The sequence below is a fragment of the Crinia signifera genome, chromosome 6, assembly GCF_055691185.1.
Source record: "Crinia signifera chromosome 6, ASM5569118v1, whole genome shotgun sequence".
Classification (NCBI taxonomy): Eukaryota; Metazoa; Chordata; class Amphibia; order Anura; family Myobatrachidae; genus Crinia; species Crinia signifera.
In genome coordinates this window covers 161,425,648-161,453,502 of record NC_139222.1, presented here as the reverse complement: position 1 = coordinate 161,453,502, position 27,855 = coordinate 161,425,648, and the positions used below count along the sequence as shown (strand labels likewise).

The 27,855-nt window shown below is 45.4% G+C and overlaps 1 long non-coding RNA gene and 4 other non-coding genes across 5 annotated transcripts; all 5 read right to left on the bottom strand.

The window, feature by feature from the left end:
* Positions 1-540: 540 nt before the first annotated feature.
* Positions 541-7,404, bottom strand: LOC146008492 (uncharacterized). The gene is made up of 6 exons (XR_014444517.1): positions 7,194-7,404; positions 4,397-4,447; positions 3,763-3,808; positions 2,528-2,548; positions 1,391-1,464; positions 541-813 (listed from the first exon to the last, which is right to left on the bottom strand). It is a non-coding gene; the product is annotated as an uncharacterized LOC146008492 (long non-coding RNA).
* On the bottom strand, positions 1,533-1,607 carry LOC146012817 (small nucleolar RNA SNORD49). The gene has a single exon (XR_014445817.1). It is a non-coding gene; the product is annotated as a small nucleolar RNA SNORD49 (small nucleolar RNA).
* On the bottom strand, positions 2,681-2,752 carry LOC146012829 (small nucleolar RNA SNORD65). The gene has a single exon (XR_014445828.1). It is a non-coding gene; the product is annotated as a small nucleolar RNA SNORD65 (small nucleolar RNA).
* On the bottom strand, positions 3,887-3,959 carry LOC146012830 (small nucleolar RNA SNORD65). Its single transcript, XR_014445829.1, has one exon. It is a non-coding gene; the product is annotated as a small nucleolar RNA SNORD65 (small nucleolar RNA).
* Positions 4,503-4,570, bottom strand: LOC146012816 (small nucleolar RNA R38). Its single transcript, XR_014445816.1, has one exon. It is a non-coding gene; the product is annotated as a small nucleolar RNA R38 (small nucleolar RNA).
* Positions 7,405-27,855: the final 20,451 nt, after the last annotated feature.

The window sequence follows — 27,855 nt, the reverse complement described above, 5'->3', positions numbered from 1 at the left end:
CAGCCAATCAATGGCTTCCTATGCTTTTGTATGGGCTTTTTTTTTTTAAGTGTTCTGCTGCTCCCGAGTCCCACCGCTGCCCGGCAGTGTCTTCTCCTGCCCTGTCTGGCCCCCTGCGCTGCTCCCGCTGAAGGCAGTGGCTTCTTACACAGCTCCCAGCACCCCCCCCCCCCCCCCCTCACCACCCACAGCTCCCCGTTACATGTGGTAAATCGCAAGCGATTTATCACATGTAAATTTGGCACATCAAGTGACAAATTGTATGTGAGCCTCCCAGGGAGCTGCCGGGCAGCTCACAGGAGAATTGAGTCCGACTTGTCCTAAGGACAAGTCGGCCTAATGTATGGGGGCCTTTAGACTTAATGCCCATACACGTTACAATTATTGTATCCAATATCACATCTGTTTTGTGATGACATCTAGTGCAAAAGGTACATGCATGGGCACCATAACATGCCTTTTTACTGGGAAACTGGTTCTGTGCATTTCATGAGTGCATCATATTAAACAGGTAGTTTTGGAAGTCCAATAACAACCAACCACAATACACAAATCTTTATGTACGACCAAAATTTGTTACATTACTTTAATGTTTCCTCCCAATTTCTTAAATTAAATTTACTTCAATGTTTAACACTCTGGAGCAATTACAGCATTGACAGTGCTGACAGTGCTGAAGCAAATAATTAGCATCCGACTGGTGCTCAGAAGAGAAGCAGAGACACAGAGACAATCAACAAACACAGGAAAAGTGGATTTGTAATGACATCTTCACATTCCAGGCATGTTCAGTCCTGCACAATGGCAGCTCATCTATTAAAAACAAAAAAAAAAAAAAAAACCACCACAATGTTAAATACATAATTTTAGATACACTTTAGAGATCCTACATATACTGTTCCATTGTTAAAAAACAAACTACCTTATTTAACAATTAGTTAAAGTTCTCTACTACAGCCACTGAAGGTGCATACACCATCGGCCATTGTGTATAAGCAATATCTGAACGGTGTGGTTCAGATACCACTCTGGCTCTGTAAGACAGGAAATACGCAATATATCAGCATTGCACAGTGTGTAGGGGTGATCCGCTGACCACCTGTCCAGCAGCCGGTGATTGACAGCTGCGGACAGGCAAATGCACCCACCGACATGTCATATCTACAGACTGATCGGGCAGAGTGGTCTCCACACTACCCGATCTGCCGGAACTATTAGTGTGTACCCAGAGTTACTCTTTCACAAGCAATACAATTACAACTTTACATTGAGTGGAATATCAGTGTTTGAGGCCTCAGTTATTGAATGTGTCCTCATGAATGATATATCAGACAGGGATAACAAAACATCACAGGCACTCCAAACACAGCTTACTGTGGAGCATGCTTACCTGATTAGGCACCATCTACTTGTTCCCTTTGTGAGCTTCAGGACAGGATACCAAGCTGGCACAATTCACAATACCTGTAATAGGCAGGTATTATTAAAGGATAAAGCACAGAACACGCTACAGGGGGTGAGGGAGTGGCGACAGTCAGAACAGGAAAAGTTTCTCGTCAGTTATCGCATCTGACGGCACTTCCTATATCCTGAATCTCATCATAAGACGCCATGTACTGTAAGACTAGAAGTATATTACACAGGGCCAATGCAGGATTAGCAAAGGGATTCCAGAGAGAAGCATGTGTATGTAGACCACACTATAGTTCATGTCCACGCTCTCCTGTGCCAGACCTGCTGGCAATTTTAACTGCAGCTGGAGCAGTCATTGTAGAGATGGGTTGGGATAGTTTGGTCTACAGCATGTTGGTCAACAAGGGTCTAGGTCAACAAGGGGTTTTTCACCACAATGTCAACATGGACTCAGTTTGAAGTGTACCACATCGCTCGCTATGCTTCTGGCACACTTATTCTCCCACCACACCCTAGTGGATGGTAGGACACGAAATACCGCCTGTCAGCAAGTCGGCTCAAAAAAGTGAAAAAAAAAAACAACATGTTGACCTAGACCCATGTCAACCATCATGCTGTAAAACAAAATGACGAATCCCGTAGAGACAGACAGACTCAGTCCCTGGGTACTCTGAAACTCCCCCCTGCATAAGCCACTGCTAAAGCTAGCATACTTTAGAATTTCTTTATATTCACATTTTGGCTGAAATATTAGGGTGGGATGTATTGACACTAAAGTGTTGGCAAACCTTTGAAAATTTAAGTTTGAGGAAACAACTGTGTCCAAGTACTTAAATAACCCCTATACTGAGCAAGAGGACACATGGGTAATAAAAGGTGCCCTTCATAATTTGAAGATAACCTGGGTTTATCTTAAGAGCGGCCATGAGTAAAATGATGTGCAAGTAGTCCTGCAAACGGAATTAGTGATGCTAGGCATGCAGCAAGATGTATCATGCAGAATGATACATCTTACCCTTGAGATTCTTACTTCACTGAAAACAAAACCTTATAGTCCTGGTTATGTAGCGCAAAGGACAACTGTGGTAAAAAATAACAAAAAAAAAAACCTTACCATGTAAAGAGAAGTGTTGACCTAAGGAAAAAATATATAAAAAAGTCACAAAATGCATTTACATATCTATATATTCCCTACCTAGCCATTCTGCCATATTTAGAGCTTTGCGCTAGTACAAGACCAGTGAGATGGAAAAAAGGTCTAGAGCGCGCTCAGATACACCAGATCACCACCTGCAGTCTGACGGTAATTCCAGCTGTGTTGAGGTTACTCTCATCACTGCGCAAGTCAATGTCTCAAACTGGTATATTGCAGCTAGATGTTTCTAGCCAGTGAGCAGGTATGGGGGACCTTTGGCCCTCCAGCTGTTGTCGAGCTACACATCCCAGCATGCCCTGCAACAGTTGTAGCATGACCACATAGCAAAACTAACAATGCATGCTGGAATGTGTAGTTCCACTACAGATGGGGTGTCGAAGGATCCCCACCCCTGCAGTAGAGAATGGCATTACAAAGCCCCTAAGTTAACTCTGGCATGAACAGAAAATACGGTACTTATGTAATATCTGGGCTCCCGTTTTTCTTATGAGACCGCGTCCCCTCGCGGGGCTCGCTGCGCTCGCCACGCTTCGGGCACGGTGGCTCGCTGCGCTCGCCACACTATATAAAATCAACTCCATGCGTAGTTGGATAGTAGGGGTATGACAAAAAGGGGTGCATTTAACATGGCAGCCCAGATAATACATAAGTACCGAAAATACATTACAAGAGTAGCATTCTAATGACAAACCACCTGTATTTAAAGTCAGTGCTAAGAATCAGGTAAGCCATTATACAGGTCTATAAACCACAGCACTTATATTTTGCATGCCTGAATAATGCTAAAGCTATGGTTTTAAAGTTCCAGGCATCATTAGTTTAGAAGTGTTCAATGGAAGGCAGTAGTTTCCAGGTGAGATTCCACCACTGCATGTAAATGTGTGTACACACTGCGATTTTAGCCATCAAGTATGACTATATACTCAAAATAGACAGCAAATTAGCTCAAATCAGTGCTTCGCAGCAACCGATCCCAATGTGCAGCCCTGGAATCCAAAGTAGAAATAGACTTATGTAATTAGTTCCATGCTGCTTTTCACACCTACCAGCTGCAGATATCGTATCTATATCAGCAGCCATGGAACCAAGTGTGCACACCATAAGACATTAAAGACACCTCAGGCAGTAGGGTTGAAATAAAAAAGCTCAAGACTGCAAGAAGTACTAGACATGTAAATGAAATATACAATTACCATATCTCGTTTATTTCAAGCCCATTCCTTGTCTGGACTAGAAGGCCTGAAAAAGTAACAGATAACAGACATCAGTTAGTACATTACAGAACATATCTATAGCACAATAAACAACACGATCAGCGCTCAGATAGAACATTCTCACCACCTGCAGTCTGCCGGTAATTCCAGCTATGTTCAGGTAAATCACATCATCACGCAGTATAACCATTAATCATTGTTGCTTTGTAGTGTACAGACCACTGAGTGCATGTGAGGATATTAGAGCTTCAGCTAACATAAGACAGGGCTGTTGCAGTCAAATGCAATTAAGGACCATTCAGGGTTGGGGAACAATTCAGGTCACTGTAGTGTTGTGTCACAGCAGATCTAAAGTTGTGCAAACGAGCAGCCCAAGTAAAAACACCCACCAATAGCTTCTCAGATCCAATACATCTCAAGACACAAAATACACAATCAAGCACTATGGCCTGTCAGATGCCGTTTAGGAGCAAAACAGTTAAAAAAAACCTTCCAATTTTTTTGTCTGAAGGGCTCTTTATAGTTAAAATCCTCTATTTAGTTAATGAGCATATCAGATTGATATTTGTATAAAAAGTTTTAGAAAATGTTATCACCAGGAGTCATTACATACCTCCAAGAAAAGTGGGTCATCCAATTTCTTCTTCACCAGGGTGTTAAAGACCTGCAAGTGCAACCATAATTAAACCATGCTTCCCTCACTGCGGAACAGTTTGCCAGAAAGCCTCAGATTGTACGATTTCCCTCATTAGTTTCAGACAGGGATAACAAAGCATCATTGGCTTTGTAGGCTTACACAATTAAGTAAATGTTGTACATAACACAATTGTAAAGTGTAGCTAAACTAGAAAAGCAATTTCAATTGGTTTCTTCCCCTCCCCAGGACCATGGTTAGACAGTGGGGATCACGTTCTGAACGTGCCCATACATGGTGCAATAACTGGATGCATTTTGGACTGCACTGCATGTGATATGAAGCTAGTTCAAAAAGTATGTGCAGCATACACTTTTAGCACCCGCAAAATCCACAAGTCGATTGTCAGACAGCAAAGAGGCAGTACTCCGCTAACTTTAAGTCACATGACCCACACAGAAGCAGGAAGGCGTCTACCACTGCTGCTGTTGTGCCAGATGTTCCAAAATTAAGGAGAACACCGGAGGTATGTGAATATGTCTGCTTTAGGACATCAGCAAAATAGAGGCTGGCCTCTAGTAGGCCAGCCTCCTGTTAAAATGAAGCTTTAATCAATACAATCAAGCAGCATATGGATTGTATGATGGATTGAGTGTACCATTGTATGTTTAAAAACCACCAAGGGCTGCCGGGGAGTTGAAGGGAAATTTGGGTACTTGTTTCCTAGCACGGCGCCACCGATTTTAAATTGTATTGATTGGGGCCGCAAAAATCACGTCGATCGCATTGCATGCCAACCAAATCACATGTGATGCACCTGATTTTTAAATAGGAATCAATGTAAAATGTTCCGAGACCCCAATTTTACATTGATTTCAGTGTAAAAAGCCCCCATTAGAAATGGTCCTCCATTGTTAGCACCACCCCACCCGAAGCTTGGGTGAGCCCACGAGGGGCGGCGGTACGTGTCCTCCGACCTTTTCATACCCCCACTATCCGCATAGCATGGAGTTGATTTTATATAGTGTGGCGAGCGCAGCGAGCCCGAAGCGTGGCAAGCCCCGCGAGGGGACACGCATTACTTCACAGGTATACACTTCCCCTCGCAGGGCTTGCCAAGCTTCGGTGGCTCGCCAAACTATATAAAATCAACTCCACGCCAGACGTGGATAGTGGGGATATGAAAAGGTCAGAGGACACGTACCACTGCTTGCCACGCTTCGGGTTGGCATCAATAGTGGGGTGGCGTTAACAATGGGGGGCCATTAAACATACCTAATACCCATGAGGGGGCATATACAATGAGAAATTGACATATTGGCCCTTTTCCCATTGTGCCCTATGTAAAATCGGGGTGACCGCGTCGATCGCATTGGATGCCATTATAATGGCATGCGGCCGACGCGATTTTAACTTTAAAACGAATTGTTCTCTATTGGAAAATCACATCGGTTACATCAACGCGATTTTGTCTTCACCGACAAATAAAGCCGGTAATTGACAGAAAATCGGGTCCATCGCATGCCTTAAGTACCTTAACTTAAGGCATGCGATCAACCCCGACGGGCGCCGTGCTAGGAAACAAGTACCGAAATTTGGACACAATCATGATTGTAAGCAGGTTCTTTCTGCTGTACAGACAGAGCCCCTTCCATTCAGCTCTTGCCAGAATGACCCCGCTGGTGAAGTGGGACTACACATCAGATTGTGACACGGGAGCACCTCACACGCGCGTTCCGGCATTGTAAACCCTGCCCGTCTCCGCTTCAAGGAGACGGGCAGGGTTAAAGGGGGTGCAGGGTGATCGCAGGCAACAGCAGCGGGGTACTCCTACAGAACAGGGCATGAGCCGACGGATGGCAGGGCCTGGCAATTCTATCGCCAGCACTGTCCAGATATCCCATGGGGAGCATACACATTCAGAGATTTGTGCTAAGCGATTTTGCTTAAGCAAAAAAAGGACGGGTAGTGGTTCAGAATGAGATTGCGATCAGCATCTCTCAATCTGTACACACAGGGATTTGCAGTCCCTTGCTAAGCAGTTTGACTAGATTTTGACTGCATGCACTGACAGTGTGTACACACTAAGATTTGGCTTCCAATGATCCCGATATAGGGAACATCAGAAGCCAAATCGCATGTTTTTAGGAATTGCGAGCCCGATGCGCGCTCCCATGTGAGCTCAAATCAGCAGCCAGATAGAGAGGGCAGGCAACACTATATAGTGCAGATCTGCACTATATAGTGTACATTGTGCCCCTCTAGCATGCTGTGAGAGGAGTCCTGATGCAATCTGATCGCATGGGTACTCGCATCTCACGGCATATCCTGCCGTGTGTACACACCTTCAGTTAGTAGGATATAATTAATCTCTCGGAGCATACATACATGGAGATATCTGTGTAAAGGGCAACGGAATATGCTGCGCTATATAAGAAACTGTAAATAAGTGCATCCAATTACTCAGAAAACAGCACAAAATCGCTGTGTGTATGCCCCTATAGGGCCTAAATCGACCCATGTGTATGCCTCTTTAGGGTCTCCTGCACTACATGTGAGCACAGCAGGAATACTCCGACCACCCCTTGTGAGTATCAGTGAGGATATTATACACGATTACCAGCCAACGACCGATATATAACCACAGATCCCACCTGCTGCCGCCATTGTGCCACTCGCTACCCGTGTAACCCGCCATGTACGCGATGTATGGAGGAGGGTCCCTCTCCCCGCACACAGGTAGAAAACGGGGGAGAAAAATCAGCGTGCGGCTTACCCTCTTCACCTAGTCCCCCATGCGGAAAGCTGGCGGCACGCTCCGGCCCGCACCAACGGCAGATTGCGGCGGATTGACCGGCACACACCAGCAATACCTCAGCCATCATGATCCCAGCAGGAAAGAGCGTTCTGGGCTGAAACGCCGGTATATGTACCCGCTACTTCCCGCAAGCTACTCCCGCGATGTACTGCTGTGCATGTCGGGAAATGTAGTCCTCCCGAAGGGGGACTTAATTGACGCATGCCGAATGTGACCTGTCTCTACATGTGATTGCGCAGCAGCAGTGCCGCCTGTGTATTCGTGCTGTTGGCCCGCACCTGCGGCACCAGTGATGCGTGCATTGCCGTCTGCGCAGTATTCCTTGTGGCTAATGTGAGGGAATATTCATAATTATTGTGCCAAAGCTAATGAAGGACTGTAATACTGCAGAAAGGACTTTGGATGGCAGCACAGCTCTATCTATCTTATCTATCCTGAGTCTACCATACATACTACGTGATCCCCGTCGACGCCGATATTCAGCAAACACATTTAAGGTGCCCATACACCTACAGATTTATCTTCAGATATGTCTGTTTGGAACAAAAATCTAGTAATATCTGAATGACAGTTTGTCAGTTTTACAGCATTTCCAAGCAAATGGTCAACAGTCATTTGCTCACATCCATTACCATGTTTGTGTTTCAACCAGCCAGATCTGAAGATAAATCTGTAGGTGTATGGGTAGCTTTAATCGGTACTTGTTTGCTGGCGCCCAGGGCTGCCAAGAGAAATCCTGGGCCCCGGTACAACAGCGTCACGGGGCCCCCCTGGAGTGGCGAGCAACAGAAAAGAGGTGTGGCCATTAAAGGATATAGGGGTGTGTACCACACCATATACCCTTTATGCAACACAATAGTAGACCCGTTATACTTGCCCCTTACACATTATGCTACACAGAATGAGCCAAAATTAAAATCGATTACTTGCCGCCCCGTTCGTATGCAGCAGTGTAGACAGAAGCGTGGGGTGGTGGATATGGGTTGCGCCCATGGGAGTAAGGGGTCGTGGCCACAGATGGGCAGATAGCGGCAGGGTCCCTGCGGAGGATGGGAACTAGGTAATAGCTCCCATCCTCCGCAAGGACCCCACTGCTGTCTGCCCATCCGTCACAGGGACCCTCTGCCCCCCTGCGCTGCCCAGACCCCTATGCCATACAGCAGGGGTGGCCAGCCCACGGCTCCTCTCTCCAAGATCTGTGGCTGGCACGATCATCCCCATTTGAAGTGCCGCCTCTGGAGTATAAGGATCCCAAGCTCACACATGCAGCAGGGAAAGCGGCAACAGTTCTTTCAACCTGCTGGCAAGAAGCAGCAGATGCCACTACTTGCAGTATTGCGGATCTGAGCTGCCGGTATCTGCTGTGTCCCCCAAAGCTACAAGAGCAGCTGCATTGTGATGGCCAGCGGTATGTGCACCTGGAGGGAGAGGGGGGATTGTGTCCATTAAACCTCTTTAATCTCATGTAATCCTGGGCAGTATGGTCCCACCCAGATCGCATTCCATATATGATCCGTCATAAATGGGCCCCATGTAGCCTGTTACCTTCACACACATTGGAGGTCATTCTGATTGACCACAAAGCTGCAAAATTTGCAGCTTTGCGGGTTATCTAAATACCTCAGATTTCACGCATGCGAACGGATGTTTTACATACAGTAATCATCGATTTGCAGCTTGTGTGCAGGGCAGTGCGGTCGCCGACCATCAAATCATTTCTCAAGCACTCGCAGATCTAAGTCAGTCTCTGCTGTCTTAGATCTGTGGCGCTCCTGTACGAGAAGAGGGCGGGCAGCTGACATCCGGTGACATCAGCTGCCCTCCCCCGGCACCCACGTCATGGGAGTTCCCATCGGCGCAACCCATATCCACCACCCCACGCTTCCGTCAACACTGCTGCATGCGATCGGGGCGGCAAATAATCGGTTTGCCGCACCCGCTCACACAAAGTGGCTGCACATGCACAACATCGCTCCCCTGTGTGACCGTGCGGGGGAGCGAACCAACCTGAATGAGGGCCATAGCCTGTAACACACACACATAGCCTGTTCCTTCACACATACAGTACATAGCCTGTCACACACACATATACATACATAGCCTGTTACACACACACATATACATACATAGCCTGTTACACACACATATACATACATAGCCTGTTACACACATATATACATACATACAAAGCCTGTTACACACACACACAACCACACACATAGCCTGTTACACACACATATATACAAAGCCTGTTACACACACACACACACACACACACACACACACACACACACACACACACACATAGCCTGTTACACACACACATATAGACATACATACATAGCCTGTTACACACACACACACACACACACAGCCTGTTACACACACATATATATACAAAGCCTGTTACACACACACACACACACACACACACACACACACACACATAGCCTGTTACACACACACACACACACACACACACACACACATATAGACATACATACATACATACATAGCCTGTCACACACACACACACACACACACACACACACACACACACACACACACACACACATAGCCTGTTACACACACACATATATATATACATACATACATACATACATACACAGCCTGTTACACACACACACACACACACACACCCACACACATAGCCTTTTACACACACACACACACACACACACACACACACACACACACACACATATAGACATACATACATAGCCTGTTACACACACACACACACACACACACACACAAATAGCCTTTTACACACACATATAGACATACATACATAGCCTGTTACACACACACACACACACACACACACACACACACACACACATAGCCTGTTACACACACATATATACATACATACACAGCCTGTTACACACACACACACTTTTTGTCTGTTCCCCCTGTCCATAGCCATGCATTGCGGGCGGCATTACCTTTTGAACCAGGAACTTGGAGCAGGAGCAGGAGAGCCATCGCTGACCGGGCTTAGGCAAAATCGGGGGCGTGGCCTAATCGCGGACCCGTGGCCACGCCCCCCCCTTTTTTTTTTTTTTTTTTTTTTGTGTGTCGGGACCCGGGCCCCCCTGGCAGGCCCGTGCCCAGGTAAAATGTACCCGCCCCCCCTGCCTCTCGGCGGCCCTGCTGGCGCCATGCTACTTCCGGGTTCTACGCTCATCAAACTATGTACAATAAAGTAACTTAACTCCATGCCAACGTGGATAGTTCAACTGTTCCCTGAAAACTCACCTCTTCAGAACGCCAGTTCTAGATGGTGTAACCCCACAGAAGCCTATGGGGTTCCCTTCGCGTCCCCTGCCACCGCGCGTGCCCCCGCCCCCTCACCAGTGTCTGGACAGCCTCCTGCTGTGCTGCCTGGATCGGTGACCTCCTCCTCCCTGCACCTTTTCCAGGTGCAGGGAGGTGGAAGCAGAGTCCCGGCAGTCGGGTAAGGGTCCAGGGAGGGAGAGTAGACCAGCTGCACATCGCCGGCCACAAGTTAATAATGGCATATGTTAATGCATATGCCAGTGGTTCCCAAACTTTTTCAGGTCGAGGCACCCTTTGGGTCTACATGATTTTTTCAAGGCACCCTTAGGCCAAAATAATTGCCGAAGTGTCCCTTTTTTGAAAGTAGTTGAGTCAAAATAATGTGATTAGTATTAAGATCAGGAAAAAAGTACGGTACTTGTGTAGTTTCACGGCGCCAGCATTGCGCGGTGAGCGTGGTGAGCGTGGCGAGCGCAGCGAGCCACCGAGCCCCGCAAGGGGACTCAGACGCACCGTGGCGCCGTGAAATTACACAAGTACCAAATGTACTTATCAACTTGTTTGCAAAAAAGGATGGTTGGGAGGGTTAAGCCAAACATCGCTGGCCAGGACTTAATGGCATTGTTTTGAGTGGCAGTTAGTGCACCTCCTCTAGTAAATGTAAAATGTAGGCTCCAGTTCCCTGGCTGATGTGATTTGCTGACTGTAGTATTACATATTATTTGTCTGATCTCCCCTGATTACCCACCCCCTGAGCAAGGTCACTGACGGGGGACTGAAACATTGGGAGAGACAGAACCCATAGTAATTCTTTGTTGTTATAAAGAATACTTATTGTACTTATTGTATTTCCTATATTTCATAAGTGGAGTGCTAGGTATATATATATATATATATATGATTTTAAGCACACAGTTAATTCAGCAGCTGCACCTGCATAATCGTGCACTCACTGCAGCCACGGGAGGAAGGGTGCCGGTGATGTTCTCCTGCGGTTTCCGCAGCAGGAAGCAGAGTCTTCTCCCCCTTCTTGTCCGGAGGTCGCACAGCTGACAGAGGGCGCCCGCAGCGGTGTCTGCGGTGAGAAGCAGTGACCTCCCCTGGCAGCGAGGCTCCCTCTGTTAAGTATTGGCGCCTGCCCGCACCCCATGCCGCTAGCTGCCTGCACACCCAGCCTGTACTCCCTCTCCCCGGCGCCGGCTAAGTAACTAAGCTCCCTGCCCGGCCCGCTTGCACCGCAGCTAAAGGAGACATGCGGCTGCCAGGCAGTCTTAGTAGGGCCACCGGCCGCGGCACCCCTGTGACAGTGCTGCGGCACCCCAGGGAGCCGCGGCGCACAGTTTGGGAACCACTGGCATATGCCATTATTAACAATGCAAATGTCGGCGAAGTGTGGTGGAGGATGATAGAGAATCCCGCCAAATGTATGACTTCCATCAGCTGTCTTTAACAGGTTAATGCTGGGGTAGCCAACTCCATTCCTCGAGAGCTACCAACAGTAATGCTGTGTACACACGGGGGCGATAGGGGCTATAATCGCTGGGAATATGGTCGCAGGCGACCATATTGCCAGTGATTGGAGTGCGCACCAGCGATAAAACGCCGGGTGCGCGCTCCCGTTTTCTGCCCCATTGTAATCGCTGGTCGCAGGAGCTTGCTCCTGTGACCAGCTAATTACCTCTGCGGCTCCCCCAGCAGGGGTTCCTTTTCATCAGCGACCATCTCTGGTCACTGATGAAAAGGAGACACTGAGCAATATATTGCTCAGCAATATATTGCAAGCAATATATTGCTAGCAATATATCTCCCCCCCGTGTGTACGCACCTTAAATGTTTTCCAGATCTCCTCACAGAGGGCCTTATTTTGGTTCATTCTTTCTGACAAAATCCTTCTTAGATGGACAAAACCATGTGCACTGCAGGGGGGGCAGATGTAACATGTGTAGAGAGAATTAGATTTGGGTGAGTAATTTTGTTTCTGTGCAGGGAAAATACTGACTGCTTTATTTTTACACTGCAATATAGATCTCACTTTGAAGTAAAACCCCACCCAAATCTAATTCTCTCTGCACATGTTACATCTGCCCCACCTGCAGTGCACATGGTTTTGCCCATCTAAGAAGGATTTTGTCAGAAAGAATGAACCAAAATAAGGCCCAGAATCGCAAGTGAAGTAATTAGCTCCACCTGTGGATCTTTTAAAATGTGTTAGGGCCAGATGTATCAAGCTTCAAAAAGTGAAAAATGGAGAGTGATAAACAGCCAGCCAATCAGCTCATACCTGTCATTTTACAGGCTGGGTTTGAAAAATTAAAGGTAGGAGATGGTTGGCTAGTTGTTTATCACTCTCCACTTTATCACTTTTTAAAGCTTGATACATCTGGCTCTTAGTGAGTAATGAATGCACTTGTGCAGCAGCTAGGTTGTCTGGAAAATGTGAGCTGTTAGTAGCTCTCGAGGACCGTAGTTGGCTACCACTTGGTTAATGGATAAGAAAGGTGTTTCAACACAGGTGATTGTAAACATAAATTAAAAGAAAAGTCCAAGAATACAGCATTGTGTCCCTCCTGGAGAGGGTCATGTTGGGAAGGATCCGATACGTAATCCCGGCGGTCGGGATCCCGGCGGTCGGAATCCTGACACTGGAATCCCGACCGCCGAAATCCCGACATGGGGGGGACGTGGATCGCCCCCCCTTGCGGGCCCGGTGCCTCGCTACGCTCAGCACGCTATTTTATTCTCCCTCTATGGGTGTCGTGGACACCCACGGAGGGAGAAAGTTTCGGGATTCCAGTGTCGGGATTCTGAACGCCGGGATCCCGACCGCCGGCAAATTGACCGCATCCCGTTGGGAAGTATGCATTTTCCAATGCTGGCATGGAAGGGAGCGAAGGTGGTGGGGTTAATGAGGATCTCCCTTGTCTGTACATGTTCAGATGAGGGAGGGGTCCTCAATGATGCGCAGGAGTGCACATTGTGAACACACTAGACCAGTGGTTCTCAAAGTCGGTCCTCAGGACCCCAAACAGTTCACCTTTTCCAGGTCACCCGACAGGTGCACCCAAGGTGCCAAAACACTGTGCGATTGCCGTGTGCAATGCAATGTGGTCCTGCGGACATCCCATCGCACAGTTCAAAAAGTATGTGCTGCACATACTTTTTTAACTAGCTTTGGATCGCTTTGCACGCAAATCGCATGCGATGCAATGTAGTCCAAAACGCATGCAATTATCGCAGCGTGTATAAGCACCTTCAGTACTCACGGACACATTTGAAAAGATTCACAGGTGGAGCTAATTATTTTACTTAAGCGACCTGTAAAACATGCATCGTGTGGGGTCCTAAGAAACGATTTTGTGAACCTTACACAACAAATGGTATTCCCAAATGGCGCTGTAGTCTCCTCTCAAGAGATATGTGAATCTCTATCACCAAAGGGGATGGAATTGAATCTCCCTCCTTCTGTCCAGTCGTTCTTAAAGACAACCACAACTGACCTGGGTAAAATTCCCTATGTGCCCGTAATGGCTTCTTTAAGCTTCCACCACCTCTGCATGTACAAGGAACGTTCTCAAATCAGTAGATCATCAGGACCCCATGAAAAAGTGAACTCACCAGAATCAGGTGCCCTATGTGCATGGAAAGGTTTCTTTGGCCTCCACGATCCCACAAGAAGACAGCTTACTCCGTGAAATTCTTGCAGTGTCCAAAAACATTTATTTCCATCAACAATAAAAAGACATAAAAAATGAATAAAAAGTGGGAAGGAAATCCCAAGGTATGTGGTGGTCTGGGTTACCTCCCAATCCGGATGGAAGGCCGCCCAGTTGCTGAAGATGGTAACCAGCACCTACCACTAACCTCTAGGGTATTTCTCTACCTCCTCCAACCACCAACGCGTTTCGGGCTATGTGAATAAGCCCTTTTTCAAGGTGTGGAGGATACTACCACATGCAGGGTTTATATACCCTGTCCTACAAACCATGTGATGGGTGTTACCAAAAACATGGAAAATACACAACATACAATGCATCTTTAACAATCATAAAAAAGCACATTAAAAATCATCAACAACATTGGTAAATAAATTAAAATATAGACCAGCAGCAAAAATTGAAAAACTCACAAGATATCAGTAGTAACACAGTAAATACAGGTGAGTGATCCAGCATAAGTCCATTTGTGGTTTTACGCATGTTAGGTAAGAGCAGCTGTTTTGTTTATGCAGCTTGATAGAGTTTCGCGCTGTTCCCCGTACTTCCTAGTTGCTGACACGCATAACGCGTCATTTCGCGTCACTTCCGGTGACGCTGGAACGCAACAGACTTCCTGTTGCGTGTCATGCGTGTCCTCTGTACTAGCGCTGTCACGCTGTCCTCCAAACTTTATTAGCTGCGTCTGCTGAATCTGAATGGAACGCAAATCGCTTCCTGGAAACGGAGCCATGCGTTTCACTGATGTATATTGTAGGTTTTGCTGGGTCATTTTTTCTCTGGTTTTGCATTGAATTTCTCCAATTGTTCCATAACATACAACACAGAGTAGAAAGACAAATATTAGTATGTGTTACATTAATTAATAATAACAAATTACTAAAAATGGATACAATGATCTCATTAAATACAAGAAAAATGAGAAAATGATAAAAGATGGGTATAAAAAGGGGGGTTACAAAAAACATTTTAATTCAAACCCCACGTTTAAACCTGCTGGCTCAATGGTATTAAGAGAGTAGATAGTTCTCATCTCCTCTTGTGATAATTTTTTATCTCTATCATTAACCCTCCAATGCTCAGATACAAGCTTTATACCACAAAAATTCACAATATGTTTAGTGTCCCCACCATGCATTTTTTTAAAGTGTAAAGAAACATTATGGGACTCAACACCCTTAGTAATGTTCCGACAGTGTTCTGCTAATCTAGCTTTTCATGGGGTCCTGATGATCTACTGATTTGAGAACGTTCCTTGTACATGCAGAGGTGGTGGAAGCTTAAAGAAGCCATTACGGGCACATAGGGAATTTTACCCAGGTCAGTTGTGGTTGTCTTTAAGAACGACTGGACAGAAGGAGGGAGATTCAATTCCATCCCCTTTGGTGATAGAGATTCACATATCTCTTGAGAGGAGACTACAGCGCCATTTGGGAATACCATTTGTTGTGTATTGTTTATGTTTTTGAGGTTCGGGAATCTCAAGGTTTTTCCCTAGGCTGCAGTAGTCTGGGCGCAGTCACTATTTTCATAATTTTGTGTCTACTGATTTTGTGAACCTGTGCACTAGGCGTTATAGTAAAAGATATCACTCAGAAGGACCCTTCTGAGCGATATCTTTTACTATATTGCCTACTGTGTATGGGGCTTTAGCTGGGCAAACACTAATGTGGTCTATTTTTATATTCGATTTTGCTTATATAAGAATTATAAGAATTGAACAGTTTTCAGACGCATTCGATCCTGATGCATGGCCCCGAGGCATCGAATATAAAAATAGACTGTGCAGGCAAGACTATATAGTACAGATCTGTCCTATAGAGTCTAAAGCAAGTGTGTACACTGCACCATGCGATTCCAACCGAATCGGCATGAAAAAAAAAAGAATTGCTCCGTGTGTGGTACACTACTTTAGCGATCCCCACCGATACAGTTAACATGGAGAACAATATAGTGCATACACACTGACTGATATCATTAACGATATTGGTCAGTGACATCACCCACCCCGGCTCCATACTTGCAGTTGCTGACAATATTGTCAGATTGAGCTGCATGTGCAGACAACATGACGTTTGTTAAGGATGCACACTATGCACTGAAGTGTGATTTTCACTATGTATCGTTGTCAATATCATCCACTATACCGTATATCACCATATCACTATATATCAGTATATAAACAATATGCTCAATAATGACCAAAGTTAACAATATTTTCATGTATAACATCTAAATTAGAGTGTACGCTCTATAGGCCTGTTTCAGACCTAATCGCTGCTGGGGGAATTTGCAGAGGCCTGTGTTCAGATAGTCACCGCCCAGACAGAGTTAACACCCGCCCTGTGCAAGTCTGCAAATGATTTGCAAACATATCGGAGATCAGCAGCACTCTGCAATTCCATACGCAACTCACTAACCATCCAATGATTTCTGTGCAAGTGTGGGTAACTCTGACCCTCAGGGCCGGCGCCCACACTAGGTAGCTTCAGGCATTTGCCTAGGGCGCCTGCCACTGGAGGGCAGTACTGAGCTGCAGCCACCCATCACGCGAGAAGGTGAGCTCAGGGAGGACAGAAACCTCCCGTGGAGCAGAAGAGCAAAACCATATGCACTGCAGGTGGGGCTGATGTAACATATGCAGAGAGAGTTAGATTTGGATAGGGGGTGTACTTCAACCTGATATCTCTATTGCAGTGTAAAAATAAAGCAGCCAGCATTTAACCTGCACAGAAACAATAAAACACCCAAATCTAACTCTCTCTACACGTTACATTAGCCCCACCTGAAGTGCATATGGTTTTGTCCATTAGAGAGTGATTGTGCCTTTCCGGATGAATCAGAATAACTCCCAGTGTGTATGGGGCTTTAGCTGTGTACACATTAGGCAATATAATAAATATATATATATAAATATATATAATAATAAAGATATTGTTATTGATATATCAATATCAATATCGTATATTGTGTGTACGCAGTATATTGCTAAGGATGCATTCTCACGAGGGTCGTTATCGACCCCCTTTGTCGTCTATAGATGCAGTCAATTCCTGACTATCTCATCAAAGACAGCATGCTTCTGGATGTGGCCTTTGAACTACAGTATATCATTACAGAGATCATCCTGCCTGGAACATCTGAACAAACTATATAGTTTGTTCAGGAGTTCTAGGCAGTGCAAGGGAAAATCTTAAACAATATCGTTTATGGAAGATATCATCTAATATGTACCCAACCTTTCAGTTTTCACAAAAGATATATTTTGTCCAGGAGCTCCAAGGAGTCAAGGTAAAATGTTGCCATGAAAATAGTGAACACATAAAAGGGTCAACATAAGTTTTTGTGTTTTTTTACGTTTTATGGTGTGATATTAGCATATGGACCCCAAATTAGTGTACCATGCACACTCGCATGACTTTGCTCTCCATGCTTCAGGCAAGGTACCTTGCTGCACTCGTGACACTTTACCATTCCCAATCGCAGTCCACGAGGATGGTGTCAGCATCAGTGATTTCTCTGTTCCCGGCTCTGACCTGGGTGGGCCAGTGGAGGGCGCTGGAAACAGAAAACAGCTTTGTTAAATGTAGTGTGAGGAAACGCACTGGGACACCAAGGAACAGCTGGACCAGCGAGTTGGTGGAGACCAGGAACAGGCAAGCAGAGTCTAACTCGCCAGTGGTTTTCACCAGGGTGCCCTGAAAGGAGCTATGGACTTTCTAAAAGCAGATCGCAGCCCCCTGCCTTGGTCCTCTGGAACTAGCTGAATGGTGACAGAGGACTCTTGGGAGTGCATACTGGAGATCTTGAGAAAGAGTTCAATAAGTGTCAGTATAGGGACTGAGGTTATCAATGGTCATTGGCCTGGAAGTCAGTGATGACAGGAGACATTGGCCTGGGAGCCGGAGGCAAGTATCAATGGCCTGGAAACCGGAGGTGAGTATTCGTTGTCTGGGAGCCGGAGATAGTTGTCAACAGCCTGGAAGCTGGAGATGTCGGCCTGGAAGCTGGAGATGAGTGTCTACGGCCTGGGAGCTGGAGATGAGTGTCAACGGCCTGGGAGCCTGTGAGGAGTGTCAACGGCCTGAGAGCCGATGATAAATGTCGATGGCCTGGGAGCCAGAGATAGTTGTCGATGGCCTGGGAGCCAGAGATGAGTGTCAATGGCCTGGGATCCGGATATAGTTGTCGATGGCCTGGGAGCTGGAGATAAGTGTCGAGCGCCTGGGAGCCAAAGATAGTTGACGACAGCCTGGGAGCCGGTGATGACTGTCAATGGCTTAGGAGCCGTGATGATTGTTGATGGCTTGGGAGCTGGTGTTGATTGTTGATGGTCAGGACACAGATGGTGTTAGTCACTGACACAATTGTGGGTAGTTGGCCTGGAAGCCAATGGTGGGAGACTGGCCTGGGAGCCAGTAAGAGGTAACTGCCCTGAGAGCCAGTGGTGACCTCTGCTGATGAAGGCTGGATAAGACTAGAATGATCTGAGATAGAATGAGCAGCAGGACTATCAGGTGTACAGGTCAGAGTTCAGGTCAGCGGACAGTGTGCAGGTGTCATGGCAGCGCCCATGCAGCCAGGGACCAGCGTGGAATCTGTGTGGGATGCCAAGCAGGGGCCGGAGGGACACAGGGGACATCACGCCATGGGTCGCAGCCAGAGGAAAGACAAAGTGTGGGTCTGCGCCGCAGGACACACCAGCGTAACGGTAAGGGATGTGGCTGCAGACGCGACTGCACACCGCAATTCCATACAGATGGTAAAGTATAAATGAAAAAAAACCTCATGTCAACCTTTTTATATGTCAACTCAGAGGTGTAAGTTTATCAGCCAGAGGCAAGTTGAAATTTGGTGCCCCTCCCCTTAAAAAATTGTCACAATGGGCGGTGGGTCAGAGTCAGACTGACAAAATTCAGCCATCTGCAGTGTGAATCAGCGTTCATTGCTTGGTCACATCTCATAGTCCAGCACCAGCAGTGGGTGCACTGTTGTTTGCTGCAGCTCAGGAATGAGCCACCCTTCCCCTATTGCAGGTGTTGCAGGGCTTCTGGGACAGAGCTAATTATGCAGAACCATTGGAAGACGATGGTCACACTCAAATCCCAATGTAAATATGCAGGTGCCCCTGTAGTGGTGCCGGATGATGCTCCAACAGTGGGAATCCCGACAGTCAGTATCTCGACGTTGAGATCCCGACTGCCGGTGCTCCGACGTGGGGGATCCCAACTCACAGGGGCTATTCTCCCCACGACCCCCATAGAGGGAGATATAACCTGTGGCGAGCTTAGCGAGCCACCGTGCCCGCAGCGTTACGAATGCAGCGAGCCCGCAAGGGGCTTCTTTGGGCTCGCCCCCCTTGTCGGAGCACCAGCAGTCGGGATCCCGACGTCGGGATACTGACTGTCGGGATCCCCACTGTCGAAGCCCCATACCACACCCCCCCTTTTAGGGCTTGGAGCCGGAGGCAGGAAGCACTATTGCCTCTGGGACTTATTTGCCATGTCAACCATTTTACCATGTCACCCTTTATGACTATGTCAGCCATATGGTGTCAACCTATTGACTATTGTCCTATCATCCAGATCCCATAGCTTTAGTTCTCCATCTCTACATATATTGTAAACTAAATCTTGTGATGTGCTGCCCAGGATCATTTCTACCTATAGGCTTAATGGGCAGTGCCAGAACAGTCAATGCAGCCAATAGCAACTACCCCCTCGGTTGCACGATGCAGCCGTGGATGATAAAACCCACAGATAATAGCACCAGCCACCTCTACCACCACTGACCCAAACAACAGCCATGCTGATAGCTGCCACGACCCCACCCTTGGTTCGAGGATTGGTTAATATGGGTCGGGTCCCAATACATTGCTTTGTGCAGGGTCCTTCTGCTGCTGTCAGTGCAGCAGATATGTGCTTATGTTAGTGAGGCATTGATATGCTCGCTGCATTACTGTCAGGCAGGGATGCACAGCTATCAGTGAGGCAATAATGCTCTGCTGTCAACGAGGCAGAGATGTGCTGCTGTCAGTGAGGCAGAAATGCACTGCTGTCAGTGAGGCAGGGATGTGCTGCTGTCAGTGAGGCAGAAATGCGCTGCTGCCAGTGAGGCAGAAATGCACTGCTGTCAGTGAGGCAGGGATGTGCTGCTGTCAGTGAGGCAGTGATGTGCTGCTGTCAGTGAGGCAGTGATGCACTGCTGTCAGTAAGACGGCGATGCACTGCAGATGCATAATGCATCATGTAGTCTAATGTGTCCAATCACATTGGAGTTTTCTGTCAATATACCAGGCCATTTCATAAATATATGTGCACCCCGTGTAGAACACGACTGTCTCAGACCATTTCTTTGCAGTCTTTTGTGCCAAATCAGTTTTACTGTGAAATCTATAAACTGCATTTTAACATAAAGCACTTGAAATAAACTTTTTAGACACTTTGTAAAACTACATTTTTTTTTTTTTTAGCATTAAAGGCGGTGAGGGGCTGGAAATGCTGAGCTGCTGATATGGAAAGATAATGAGATTTCCAACTTTGCATATTGCTGGGCCATTAACCAGACAGTTAATTAGAAATTAAATGGAAGATTAACCTCCTGGTGAGAGATAAAAACACAATCAAAGCTTGGATCTGTAATATAATACATGTACTCCTCCCTATGTTTCGCTGCTGGGATATATCTCCCTAGCCCATTATTAATGTTAATTGATATTCAAACACCAACCGCAAACTCCGTCTTATTTTTATTCACAATGAGTAACTTGCAATCTCTGCAATCTGGGTTGTACTGCTGGAATGCTATTATCACATGAAAAGTAAATATTTTATAATCAAACTATTTTGCTTTTGGTAAATATGTGATAGGGTGTATTTTCATAGTAATACAACAACTGTATTAATATATTTATAAAATACAAATAGGGAAACCACAATTCTTCAGTATATAAATAGACATTTTATTTTTAATTTATTTATGTAATGAGTAGAGACAGGATTTAATGCAACATAAAAAGCTTGAAATATGCATGCAAATATGCATGAAAAATATTTAAAATATGCATGAAAAGTGTTAAAATATGCTAATTTAAATAATAAAAAAGTACTTTTTAACTTATTTATTTAAAAATCAGCATACAATTAGTTGCAAATAAACCTCAAAAATAGGCCCACAGCATCTGCAGATGTCTAGTGCTGTACACAGGATTTTTTTTCTTCCTGGCTGCTACAGCAGACTGCAGCGTTCAAAGCTCTTCTTGCATCAACTACACGGACCCTCATCTCCAGCGCCGATGGACCAAATGTCAGCATAGTGTGTGAGGGCAGCGCAGTGGATGGCTTCCTCCCTGCGCCGCATACTCACTATGACACGGCATTTCCTATGCACCGCATGATGTCACAACCCTTGTCCATTTTCCTGGGTTTATTAGCAAATTGCTGATTGTCATTTACTTCCATACAGTACCAGATTTTCACCCAACCAACCAACTAGTTAGATGGTTGGATGAAAGTCGGTCTAGCAAATGCCCAGCATTACGCATTACTCACATTTGCACTGACTTGAAAAATCATTTGATGGTTCGTGATCTACACATGGATGTGTGACAGGATAGGAGATAGTGACATTTTTTCAATTCACTCACAGATTTGCACAGATTACTTTCTGCAGGGCCGGATTAAGGTCTGTGGGGGCTCTGGACAACAGACTTGTGGGGGGCCCTATCAAAAGCCCCCCCCCCCCCAAAAAAAAAATAAACACCACTATAGACTTTGAGAAATAGCACCATCACATTTCTAAGTTGTTTTATTAAAATAAGTACAAAAAGGAATATATATATATATATATATATATATATATATATATATAGATATATATAGATATATATATATAGATATATATATATCTATATATAAATAGCTTGGTTGACAGTAACTATAGCAAATACAGCTTCCCAGGTGCCTTCTAATATAAAATAAAATATTGAAAGTGTGTTCCTGGGGCCATTTGTTTTATTACACTGCATAATCTGTGAAAGCCACCATTTATATATTTTATATTTTATTTACAAAAGTATGTATATATATGATTATATATACACACACATATACATACTTTTGTAAATATAATATATTAATGGTATTAAGCTGTATTTGCTAGTTACTATCAAGCAAGTATATATATATATATATATATATATATATATATATATATATATATATATATATATATATATATATACAAGAGGTGGTGAATACACAGCGCTAAAGGTTCACTCAGTCCAGTAATGGAAAAGCCTGTCACTAAAGTCCCAATATATTCGGACTGCAGCTCCCTCAAAAATAGATTCCCGGGATCCTCAGGACTAGAAGACATCTGTAGACATAAGAAAGACAGAGGGGCGCTCCATAGTGCATAAAACAGTTTATTTTTTAAAAAGCACACAGCAGGGTAAATCAAGCCAAAAGGTATTGCTCGTACCGATATAATCATCAGTTGTGGGCTGGATACCACAAGGTTTTTATATTTCCAGGCCAGGCAAGTCCAGCATCAGTTCGGGGCACCGACAGGATTTGAACAGCCCACGCTGCTTCTTCCCTCACGGGTTAGGGCAGCGTGTCGATATCCTTCGCGGGAACAGACAGCGGGAGGACTCCTGGACCAACGCAGACAGTGAGCGTCACCGTAGCTACGCCCTAACGCGTTTCGTGGAACACTTCGTCATATATATGTCAAAAAGAAGGACAAGAGGGGCGCTCCATAGTGCATAAATGACAATTTAATAACAACATATAAAAACACGGTCCAGGAAAAGCAACAATGTACTCGTACCGAACCATGCAGTGCTGTGGGCTGGGTACCACAAGATATTCAAATTTTGAATGCCAGGCAAAGCTCCTACCACCAAACACCGGGGCACCGCTGAAAACCACGAACCACCACTGGGGATCACCGTCAACAGGTGTCAGTGTATCGGGAACCACACGGGAACAGCTACGGAGGAGGGAGCTGGGCAGCAGTTGGAGCAGACGTCACAGGCCCCACCCTAACGCGTTTCGTAGTACAACTTTGTCAGAGGGCGTCTATATATATATATATATATATATTCCAAAAGCAGGCACACATTCGGTTTTTCACTGAAAGAAAAACATTAATCAGAAGCCGTTTATGTACTTACACAGACAGTAGGAAGGAAAATAAAAGAAGTACTCTCTTTTTTGTGGGGTGATTACAAATATTAAACCAACAAACACTGCATGACAATATATCATAGATATATTATTATATATACACTGTATTCTGAAATGAAATATATATTTATAAATTATCCCTCAGTCACTGACTCTCTGAAGGTAAATTATTATTAACCAGTTGCTGATGACTGAGTGACAGCAGCTAGTTAATAATAATAATGACTGAGGGATAAATATATATTTCATTTCAGAATACAGTCGCTGGCTAACCTCCCACTTTCTCCCCAATATGTACGGTGTAGTTAACTTACAGTCAGAAGAGTCACGAGAGGACAAAACTGGAGGCACCAGCAGGGCCTGTGATGTGGCGGCTGTCGGCGTTGCTAGATGCCCGGGCCACTGTCACTCCTGCTGCAAATTCTCCTCCAGAAGTCCTGCGCCCTCCTTGAATGCGGCGATGGGGCAGCCTGATGGTGCGCTGGCAGCTGCTGTAGTGCTGCCTCGTCCTGCGCACTGTCTGCACAGTCTGTATGCATAATGCACTCTTCCCGGCGGTGGCAGCTGCAGCGGCTGTCTCTGTGGGGGGGGGGGGGGGTGAGACCGAGGACACAGCAGTATGTGGGGGCCCTTAATTTGTGGGGGCCCCCGGACGACCGCTCCTGCCTTAATCCGCCACTGACTTTCTGTCTGGGCGGTGGCTAACTGCTCTTTGCAGATGAGCGATCATGTCTGAATCAGGACCATAGGTACAACAAGTGAGGCTGGATCATTGTTAGGCATTACAGACTCTAGGTCCTAACGCAGAATCAGGGTCTGAAGGAGGCCCATGGGCTTGGTACAGTACCTTTTCATTAAACCCATATATTTAACAAGTTCTTTTTTTTTAAATACAATCTAACATGTAAGTCATGTCAAATCAAGCAGTACCATTTGTTTAATAAATTATACATGCCAAAATTGAGCAATATACAAATGAACCATTCTTGCTGCCAATCTTGTAATATGTACAAGAATGTTAAGCATTCTGTTTCAGACAGTTGTTTACATTCATTTCTTGCCAATTAATGTAATGTAATGTCAAGAATTTTAGGGTGTTGTTCAGATTTTAATATTGTTTAAAGAATTTTTTTTTAACCCTCTAGGACGGTCAACGGTGGACAAATCGGTCCTTGAGATCTACCAATGGTACCTGTTTTCCAGACCACCTGTGGCTCTGTAGAATGTGCCATTGAAAAATTAATGCAGCACATGTTTGAAATAGAGATGTACAGGCTCAGATTAAAGCCCCCCATACACGGTCCGTTAATCGGATCCGTTGTATGCTTAAACAGCACACATCGGATCGGATCGCATCCCTAGTGCATGCAGTGTGCATGCACTGCGATCCGATCCGATGTATAGCTAGTACAAAAAGTATGTGCAGCACATACTTTTTGTACCGTACTATGTGATGTGCGGGAGCGCGCATCGCATAGTACAGAACGGAGCCATACACAACGGACCGTGTATGGGCTCCTTTACTCTGATTTCAAAGCAGGATCTTATTGGCTATCAACTGTCAACAACTGTCATGTGATTTGGGATAGTTTGAAAATGTGAATACACATATAGGGGCAGATTTATTAAGCTTGGAGAAGAGATAAACTGGAGATAAAGCGGAGAAAAGGTAAAAGGAGATAAAGCATCAGCTGTGTTTGAAAAAGACAGTTGGGAGTTGATTGGCTGGTGCTTTATCTCCTTTTACCTTTTCTCCGCTTTATCTCCAGTTTATTTTTTTCTCCAAGCTTAATAAATCTGCCCCATAATGACTACACCCACAGGCGGATTGGCCATAGACCTTACAGGGAAGTTTCCTGGTAGGTCGACCTACCTATGAGGCCACTTATGAGCCAGTCACTTATTTTTATGATCTGGCCTTCCCAGAGCAGTGGCCCTGACCCCTCCTGTCACAAACAGCCTTTGCCGGCCACAGATCAACGTACCCGACGCTGCACATACTCATCTAAGACATCTATATCCATTGTGATATCTGTTACAGGGACAGGAGTGGGTGTCACAATTTCTGGGGTGTTTCTGGGCTCCACTTGGGGATGGGTGGGGAATGGGGATATTTGGTATATTCTGGAGGTTATGGTAATGTGTTGTTTGTCTTCATGATGAAGGTTTGGGGTCAGTGTTCAGTCTTAGTGGAGGGGGGGTTATTATTTGAAATGTGTAGTTTTGTTGTTTGTCACAGCAGCTTAAATGAGTTACTGGACTGTCAAGCATATTGTAACCAATGGCTTCCACCCAGATGTACAGTAGTGATGTATTAATCCTGCCTATTTTGGTGTTGGCTCCGCTTACATTTGATTTGGTGAGGCCACGTCTATAAAAAATTTCCAGGGCCACTTTTAGTTCCCAATCCGCTCCTGACTACACCTGTGAAAATGGTGGTGGTCTGGGAAATATGCACTGTTGGTTGATCTCGAGGACTGGTTTGGCCACCCTTGCTCTAGGTCATTTAAACCCCTTACACATCGCATAAATAACCCAGGTTCAACCTGGGTCTCTCTGCTGTGTGAAAAGTACATTTGAAAAAACCTGGGTTTAGAACCCTGACACTCAGACCCTTAAAAGAAGGGTCAGACACAAGTTGCTGTGCAGTGTGAACGGGTTACCTGTGCCGAGTGAACCGGGTCCTATTCTCTTTCTAGGAAGGAGGCAGCGTCGGCTCCAAGCACTGCATCCTCCCCCACCCCCGATGATCTAACGCAGCTCCGCCCCACCTCCTTTCTGATGTCAGTGACCCGGCTTATTGCTAGGTCACTGTGGGTTGCTCACCTTGCAAATGGCAGGTTGCTCCTTGGGGAGTATCAAAAGGTGTGTGCCCTATAGAGAAAGGAGGCCTGGTTTCATGTTGTGTCTCTTCAACCTTGCTGTGGACAGGAGGAATTACTTTTGCGAAGGGAAGGATGTAAGGTCTACATGGGGGTTGCTGTGGACTGAAGGAACTATTTGTGCAGGGTGTTAGGGAAGGGAAGGATGAGGGTAAAGAGTTATGCCTACATGGGGGTTGCTGTGGACTGAAATAATTATTTGTGCAAGGATTTTGGGGAGGGACATAATTGAGTTAGGTGTTATGCCTACATCACCGTTGCTGTGAAAATTTGTGGTCACATGCACAATTTCTGCAGTTTGGGATGGGGGCTTATCAGATTTTGCATCAATGACTATAATTTACACAGAAACGTATAACTTGGTCAAATATACTCACCAATCTGTTCTACAGTAGTCAAGACATTTCTTTGTTCCTTTCTATATTTCAGATCCAACTCTTAGTAATATATATGGGCCTGTTATTTTACTCTAGATGTTGCCACCATACCATCTGGAAGATTTTTCCATGGGGCTATCACGCTTTTTATTAAAAAGTTCCACCATATCCTAACTTTTAGGCTTCTTATTCTTAGAAATCATCTTGTTTTTACAAATTCACAATGGGGTGTGAACATTCTCCTGAGGATCATGCCTAAAGCTACTCAAGAGCCACCAAAAAGCAATGACAGAGATGGGAGACAGAAGGGTGATAGAAAAAGGAGAAAGACATGGAAGGCGTTTTTTCCCGAGGACCGAGCAAGGTTGAGAACCTTAGCAATAGTAGAATGGCTGGTTTCACTGGGGATCTGGTGTTCTGAGTATATCTGGAGCCATGCCACATACAGGATTCCTCATAAGTATTTACACATAACTTTGTAAGCCCACCTCCAGTCTTCCATTGGCTAATTTCACATTCTGGTGGCAGGCTTAGGAGTGTGTAAAACCTTATGTGAATTTCTAGGTGCCGCACATCTCCACGTACACTCAGCTTCACATTTAAAAAATATTCTTGGGATTATATTATTAGCCCCAACATTTCATTAATAGCCCCTACAATATTATTATCCTTTATTTATATGGCGCCACACGGGTTCCGCAGCACCCAATTACAGCGTACACATAATCAAAACAGGAAAACAGTGACTTACAGTTGAAGATAATACAGGACAAATACAGGGTAAATGATTATAAGTATTACAAGGTTTTGGCTACAGTTGTTATCAACATCTTTATGTAAAGGGTTCAACAAAAGCAGCGAGTACCAGTTTGTATTTTCCTGTGTTCTGCAAGATTGCGTAATAAATCCCAGGTGGTGGAGAACAAAGAAAGCTGATATAACTATTTTGCTATAGAGTTTATTTATTATAAGCATACCTGCCAATATGTAGGTGTACGTGTATCAAAATTCACCCAAAACTGTTAAAGTACCAGCCCCAGTAGCTACCCCCTTACCTCTAAAGAACTGTGTGCAGAGCTGGGTCATGCAGCTGCCACAGACAGGAGGGCGCCATGCTGGGAATTCGCTGAAACAAACAGCACCGCTGGTATTTC